The 8,645-nt window shown below is 33.7% G+C and overlaps 1 protein-coding gene across 9 annotated transcripts in view; it reads right to left on the bottom strand.

The window, feature by feature from the left end:
* Window positions 1–1,047: 1,047 nt before the first annotated feature.
* LOC112450125 overlaps window positions 1,048–8,645 on the bottom strand; it is a 12,724-nt gene continuing 5,126 nt past the window's right edge. The window contains exons 1-6 of one of the 9 annotated variants that reach the window (XR_005233803.1): window positions 4,864–5,513; window positions 4,050–4,121; window positions 2,908–2,960; window positions 2,518–2,802; window positions 2,314–2,425; window positions 1,048–2,139 (exon numbers count right to left, since the gene is read on the bottom strand). The gene's annotated coding sequence lies outside the window, so the exon portion shown is untranslated. The other 8 variants (XR_005233805.1, XR_005233800.1, XR_003038678.2 and 5 more) reach the window with 8 other exon arrangements.

Here is an 8,645-nt window from a genome sequence, read left to right on the forward strand (position 1 = left end):
GAGCTGTCATCTTTCACTCTGGAGTAGCCGGGTCTTTGTCACAAGACACTTTGGTTCACTGAAAACCTCCTTTAAATCAACGAGACACTGAACAGACTTTGTATTTTGTGGGATTTTTTACAACTAAAGTGGATGATTCTCATGTTAGAGTTGTTTCTAAACTTTAACAAACTCAGTGTTAGAATAATGTATATAGTAGAATAAAGGTCTTAATATTAGAATATGATTATTTTTGATTTAGTTAAAACATAGAAGTAAATAAATAAGATTGCAATAAATTTGATTACTTTTGCACAGAACATAGCATATTGAGTTCTTTTACATTCTGTCTTTCTATCTGGCTACTGCTTTGAGTTCGGGCTGAGAAAACACAACCCAACTAGTTTTGATCACCATTAAAACAGAGGAGCACCAATCTGTTTGCGTGAGCACCCAGCTCATTGATGCCAAAGAGCCCTAATCCATCTGTGAAGGGAAGAAATGAGGCGAATAGCTGAGTCAATCTTTGTGTGAACGTACAACAGCACTGAGCTCAGCGGGTGTTTAAAAGGATGAGCCCTTTTTAGACACACAGCTGGTGGCAAAGCTTTCAAATGATCGACCAGCCATCACTTACAGTTGAAGGCTACTACGGTTTCAGACACAGATAAGTGTCTATAAGGAGAATTCAGTTTTTTAAAAGACATTTTTTTCTTTTGTTTTGGCCGTTGTTTGTAGGAGAGACTGATTATTAATAGAAGTAATGCAGCACATTACTTTTATGTAACTAAAGGTAATTTGCATGTGATTCTATCATATCTGAGCAAAAAAACAACCAATTCTGCTTATCTTTTTTTTATCTTTTTTCTTTCTGTCTTAGCTTGCAATAACTTTGTGGTTTAAATTTGAAAAAAAATCTCTTCCCTTTTTTGTGTTCTTTGTGTTGGTTGAGAGGAAGATTGTCACACTTCTTGCAGCTCATCATTTATTGTATGGGCAAACTTCTCTAAATGACAACTTTAGCCTCACTCCGACAACATGACAGCCCAATAAATGACGAGAGTCAAAGCAACAAGCAGGCATACCTTTATTTAGTTTACACGAGAATGAAGAATGTTTTTTATTGTTTTACAGCAACAAAAAAAAAACTCTCAATAAATTCTAATGCTAAGAGTGCAGAAAGTAAGTAGAGACAGATAAAGCCACAAAGTCAGAAAAAACAAAACAAAACCTCAACTTGGTAACTCAACCCAGTATTTTGACTCAGGTTCTGTGTGCATTCATTGAGCTGGACTCAAAGGACCAATCACAATCATTAAACAAAAAAATGCTGCTTAAGACAGAAAATAACATCCTTATCACTACCACATTGCACAAGTAAACCTAACCATTAACATTTGTTTTTTTTAAACTAACATGCTGCAGATTCTGCCTTTTATTGTTACACAAAGGTTTTAATCTCATTCTGTTTTTATATTATTTTACATACTCTTTGCACTAAAGGAGGAACAAAGATAAAAATGGTATAGTCCAGTGAGTTGACTTATTTTAAATACATTTCTTTTCTGTCATTAAGGGTATAATGTTCCAGTTAACCCATGATTTCAACAGGTCTTTCAAATGTTCTCTAAGGTTCCTGTGGAAATGAACATGAACAGATAAGCAGTGTGGTGAGTCTGCTCACAAATGCTTGTTTTAACTTTTTTTTTTATTATTAAAGTAGCCATGTTTATGCTGGCCATGAGTTTAATATTGTGACGACTGCCTTCCATTTACAAATATTTTCTCAAATGGAACCAAGTAAATTTTGTGCCTAAATCAAACAAAGTCAGTGGGAAACAAATATCTGTGGTCTATTATGAATATATGGAGCTTTATAGATAGAAGACGTCTTTAACTCTTTAGAGCTGAGAACTTGTTTGACTGAAGATTACCAGAATATTTTACTAAGACAAACAATGTTCAGTTAGTTTACATTTGGATGCATTTTGTTTCATTACACATGAAACATCTGAATAATAAAAGGCAAAAAAGCATGACCTTTATTAATTTTTTTAGGGTTGTGGCGAAACATCAGTGTACTCATTCTCAGCTTCGTCCTTTTTCAAAGATGCATACGTTTTTGTCTCTTCACATAGTTTCTTCTGCTTATTTTTTTTTCTGCGAATACAAAAAAAAACACTTGTCTTAGAACAAATTGCAAATCTGAAAGTTATATTCTGTCAATCTGATGCTTGTGCAAAGATTATTTATTAAATTGTACTTTATTTCTTAAACTTGGGTAAATGCAGAAAGTTCTTATAAACTAATGACTAATAAAAAATGGTTTTGTACCTTTGATAAATGCCAATGATCAGGACAGTGATGAGGACCAGGTTCAGACTGAAACACACTGCTGTTATCCAGGGAAGGGCTCTTTCAAACCCCTTCTTCTCATTAGAAACGTCTGTAAAACAAAGTTATTACAAATGTAAATTGATTTCTCAGGATTTAGGTACAGTAAGCTCTGAAGAATGACAAGAAGTTTTTGTTACTCACCGGTCATCCCTGACTCCTTTGTGAAGTTCTGAATTAGAATTTCAGCTTCAGTTTGACCATTTTCATTCCTGCTGATGCAATTCATGGTGCTTTTTTCATATTCGGCAGCAGGCAAAGTGATGGTACTGCTCACTGTGTTGATGGTGCTGGAACTTGTGATCGAGTAGTCTGTGAGGGTCTGCAAGGGCCAAATAATCGGAGCCAGAGGATTCCCATGACTAATGCACACACAGACCAGCAGCTCTTCCTTAATCTTGCAGTGAGAATCAGTCAGGATTCTGGGAGCTGATAATTGAAAGAAAAGAAAACGAAAATGACAAAAACCTGTAATTTATACAAACAAAGTAATCTGATTGTATTTTAATAACAAAAAACACTTTAGCTACTTACATTCAGTGGATATGACATAGGAATGTCAGTAGGCTCAGGTGCAGGTGTAAGGACTGCTAGACCATGTCCCGAATACAGAAGACAGAAAACCATGTAAGCTTTCAACAATCTATCAAATGGAGATCACTCTTTAATCATTAAAGGCATTTGTGTGACACACAGAAGTAGCAGCTGACGTGAGTACATTAGAGTATTTAATGCATTAGCTTTGGCAAAGGTATAGTTTATCATAATTTATCTTAGTCCGTTCTGCTGAAGTTCTTAAATCGTAGCTGGCCTTCAGTACTTTTAGTTAGCTTTCCGGTACCTTTAATTTAGTTTGGTTTAGTTTATCTTAGCTTTTATTTGATCTTAGTTTAGTTTTCCTCAGTTTATCTTTAGTATGACTTGTTTTTCATAATCTTTACTCTGTACTTTTGTGTCTTATTTAGATTATCTTAGGTCATATTTTAGAACTTTATATTGTTGTGCTTGTTTTCACGATGACTGTATTTTTGTGTTTTCATGTTGTAAAGCACTTTGAATTGCCTTGTTGCTGAAAAGTGCGATATAAAAAAATTTGACTTAACTTGACTTTAGCCTAATGGTAGTAGGCTATATCAATGTTTGACAATAAAAAAAATTCACTTACTAGAAACTGAAACATTACCCTTCTTAAGGAAAATATACATTTGATTATACGTGTATTCCAATTTAAAGCTAAACTTATACTCTCAATCTGGATGCTCATCTCTCCGAAAACTGCCCTTTGTATCAGAATCCACCTCTCTGACCACTTTTGTAGAAACAATATTGGATGAACCTCATTCAAAAAATAATGTTTTTTTTAGGTCTGTGACTTTGTCTCATGGAAAATTTATTTAATTTAGGATCAGATTATTTTCAAAACCTGTCACTTTGACTTTTGCAGTCAGTCCATAGCAGGAGCCAAAAATTATGCTAGCTCCTAAAATTCCATTATTTTGAATTACTTTAATTTACAATTACAAACAGTTCCAACTCTGTATCAAACCTGTGGAAAACCCAGGCCTGAGGACTGATAAACAAAAGGAAAGAAAACAAAACAGCAACAACAACCTGTAATTTATACAAACAAAGTAATTTGATTGGGTTTTAATAACAAAAACACTTTAGCTACTTACATTCAGTGGACATGACCTCAGGAATGTCAATAGGCTCAGGTTCAGGTGAAACAAGAAAATAATCATTATCCTCTGAATACAGAAGACAGAAAACCATGTAAACTTTCAACAATCTATCAATTGTAGATCACTCTTTAATCATTAGAGGCATTTGTGTGACACACAGAAGCAGCAGCTGACGTGAGTACATTAGAGTATTTAATGCATTACAGTAAACACTGGAATTAAAATTCCATTATTTTGAATTACTTTAATTTACAATTACAAACAGTTCCAACTCTGTATCAAACCTGTGGAAAACCCAGGCCTGAGGACTGATGAATAAAAAAAAAAGTGTGATTCATACAAACACAATAATTAGATTGTATTTTAATAACTAAAAAAATACTTTAGCTACTTACTGTGCCTGATCATGGTCTCATCAGGTTTATTGTCATTTAAAAAGTAAAAAATGTAATCTACTATGTCGTCATAATCATTTGCAAAAAACAGAAAACAGAAAAAATTATGCCAGCTTCAAACATTCCCTTTTTGTGAATTACTCTAATTTACAATTACAGACATTTACAACTCTGTATCAAACCTATGGCATATTCAGACTCGCAGCAGCAGATGTTCAGAAAAATCCATAAAATGGCCGAGTAGATTGAAGGCATAATGAGTTTGGGTTGGGATAAGCTGTGTTTAAGACATTAAAAACACATATATGAATTCTGAAGACAAACAACATCATCTCCTCTTGTATTAATTAAGTTTAAAGTCTTATTTAGACACACATTACATAGATTCAGTGAGTAATAAGGTTTTCTCTCACCTCTCAGTCCTTTGTCTTTGCTGTTTTCTCAAACTGTGTTTCAAGAAGTGATCTCTAACAGGAAACAATGTGAGAGTTTGCACTGACAACTATCAGAAAAAAAAAGAACCAAAAGTGATGAGTATCAACTTCATGCATGTTGACTCAACATGTTAAAATGCATGTCATGTTTTTTTTATTTTTGATTTAATCATAATTATGACACTAAAGTTGCAATTTTTTGACATACTTCAACTGTGGTATTTGTGTAGAGTGGGTCAGCTGTACCAGCCCAATTATTCAAAGACAAAGAGAATTCAAACAAAATATGCAATCACTTTTAAAACAACAATAATGAAGTGGAATCTGTGGACAGAAATCCAACAAGTATAAAATTATTCAAACTCAGTTTTATCATTACAGCATCAATGGCTGCCATGAGTCAAACTTCACTGTCTTAGCTTGTAAAAGAACAAGAATATAGTTTAGTGTGCACATAAAAAGCACAAACAAGTATTTTGGCTGAAATATTAGGTTCCTTTTAAAAGTGAGAGCTGAGACCTTCTAGGGTTGGATCCACCTGTCCTATCTGCTCTTGGGTGCTGTAGATGGTGACATACTAGTACATATTCACCCACATAACATGAACACACTTTATTATCATTATAATTATTATTTTTAGTTTTTTAAATGTATTTATCTGTTTTATTTTCTATGCATATATATATATATATATATATATATATATATATATATATATATATATATATATATATGTGTATATGTCCCCCCCACACACACACACACAGACACCCTCACACACTGATCCACAAACAGTCCTGATGGTTGAAGGTCATACAAACAGGTTATTATTACAACAATGTGGCCTGCTTACTCTGATGCTAGACTTAGTCTTGATTCAATAAAGTAAATCAGGCAATTTAGGATTCTCATTTTAAGTTATCCTTTTTGTAGAGCAACTGATGTGTCTTCACCACAATGTTTGGGGCTTAGTGTTTTATCTTCACTGATGTTTACTTTTAAAATGACTTCTACTTTGAATGTTCAAGTTAAAAAAAGCAAAAAAAAAACAACAAAAACACAAGTGGTTTAATAATGTTTCCGGGGTGTAATGTTTCAACAAGTGCTAAAATTTTTTTAAACCTCATACTAACAGCCAACCATCTCTGAGTCCACATTGACTTGTGGGAACACGTCATGAGTAAACAGAGTTTGACTCCATTCCAAACCACATCATCAGCTGGTTTATATGTTGGACATCCCATCAAGATTAGCCAACCTCGGCCATTTTCAGTCTAACATTTTGTCCCTGATTTAAGGAGTACATCTTCCAGACGGCAAAATTTTCCTACAGTGAAGAGAGAAAAACTCTGTTTGTCAAGCTGAGCAACACATCATCTGAAGATTAAAGTGTGGACCCACTGGTCCATCTGTTTAATCGCCATGGAAACACAGTTTGTGTTTCACATAAATAGGTTCAAGTGGCAAAAATGTTACAGGAGGAACAAAAACATTCGTTCTGTCTGCAGCGTTCTTAGAACCACTTGTCTAGCAGGTCAGAGAAGACAAAGAAGAAACTGGGAACCTCTGTTGGCGGGCCGGTCAGATACCAGTGCTAGTGAAGCCTTTGCTGCACAGAAGAACAAATATTGTGATTGTGCCCGTGAAAAATTAATAAGTCATTAAATCTCCTTAAAATTGTCTCGTTGCATTGTGACTCCAAGGCTGCACCTGATTAGTGGTCGGAGCTCTATGGTTTCACTTATTATGCACATGAGACACATTCAGTCTTTAGAGACAAATTATCTCTTTACTTCTTCAGAACAGAGGGCTATAGAGTCCAAAAATATGTGTTAACATAAAGTGTGGTTTGAAAAGACATAATGCACTGTTCCTCAACATCAGCCTTTCTGATGCGTACAGACAGTTTGTTTTGATCTCTTCTCAGATTTTGTTCTGCTTCTTTTTACATCTGCAAAAACAAGAAGAACTTATATGTGGAACATTTTGTTTTACAGCTCAGCAACTCATTTTGATAAACTAATGTAGGCTGGAAAAAATTGATTTTGTTTTCCTACTTTTGATAAATGTTGATGATCAGGACAGTAATGGTTCAGACTGATACATGCTGCCAGGTAAAAGGCTGTTTCAAACCCCTTAGTCCTTTTAGAAAAATCTCATAAAATCAAATTATCACAGTTATACAACTTTTTCCAGCAGAGCCTACATTTTTTTTGTTTGGTCCAAGGGCTCTGTAGGTATTATACACACATGGCCTGATATAATATGTATAGTTTGGAATTAAAAATTTCAGTTTCTACATGACTGAACTCATTGCTGCCGTTTATATTAAATCTTACAAGTGTACTTACCCTTTAATTTGCATATAATAAAATACTAAACAAACAAAAGAAAACTGATGTGTAAAATATGCATTAAAATAAAGCACATTGCAGTTTTCTTGCATTTGAATACATACTGGGTCACAACACATAGAACAAATTGGTAAAATTCAAATGACTGGCTTCATTTTTTGGGTGGGTTGTGAAGGAATGATGCTGTACTCAGAACAACCACTTAAAGATTATAAGGCTTCAAATCAAAGGCTTTCAAAATAAAGTAAAGAAACATGGTCTGGTTTGGTCTGATTTCCACAAGTGAAAAGGAACTTGTGGCCCTTCAGGGTTTTGTCTATATTAACAAATACTTAATAAAGCATAAATAGTCTTTACTTTAGCAGGGTTCACATAAAGACTTAACTAACTACTAGCAACTGCCTTAATTATTATTGCTCTGTAGGATAAGTATATAAGTAATTCAAACATTCTCTAACCATTAATACATGTTTAACACATGGTGTGGAAGTACATTTCTATGAGTATTTACGTACATATAAACACAATATATAGAATAGTTAGTTCATGAGTTATTAAGCATGATGATTTTGAAAGTACTTAGCCTTTATGGGTAAATATTTAATAGATGTGTTAATTTAGAGCTTATTAAGTTTGTATCATTTTTAATCAATGATGTTTTCAAGGTAAATAGAGAATTTATTAATGATTAAACAAGGCTACATAAGTGCTACCCATTTATTTATTCTCTAAATTCTTATAAAAGTAGCAAAAGGTTACTGAATTTTTTTACTCACCAATTCGGCATTTTGACTTATGTTTTATCAAATAAATAATAAAATTGTGTATTATATCACACTCGTTTTGTCTGAAGTATTTTTAATTTTTATTTTACCCCTTTTGAAGACCTATTAAGAACCAGATAAGGTCAACATCAGTCCCCCCACAATAATTTGTTTCCACAACAAAACAACAGAAGTCAAAAGAACATGAAGACATAACTGTATTTATTTACAACACATCCTTGACCAATAGCCAAAAGATTAAAACAAATTTTAGCATAGCAAAAAGTCTTTCTTTAAATGCTAATAAATAGCCAACTAGTAAGTTTATATTAAATTTTACAAGTGTACATACCCTTTAATGTGCATATAATGAAACACTAAACAAATAAACAAAACTGATGTGTTATTTGTGTTTTCATAGAAGGCAGTGAGCTGATTCTTTATTAAAGTTAACAAGAAATTCAACCTGGAGAGACTCACGACAAAGAGAAGCTGCAATTAAATGGTTTTATTTGACATGAATGACATAAGATATTTGGCGCTCGGACCTCGGCGGAAGACGCGAGTGTCGACAATAGCAATGCGCTTCGAGGAGAAGCTCAGGTTGAGCATTAGAGGAGTCTTCCCCCCAAAAGAGGGGGTT

This window comes from Kryptolebias marmoratus, linkage group LG11 (assembly GCF_001649575.2).
Source record: "Kryptolebias marmoratus isolate JLee-2015 linkage group LG11, ASM164957v2, whole genome shotgun sequence".
Lineage (NCBI taxonomy): Eukaryota > Metazoa > Chordata > Actinopteri > Cyprinodontiformes > Rivulidae > Kryptolebias > Kryptolebias marmoratus.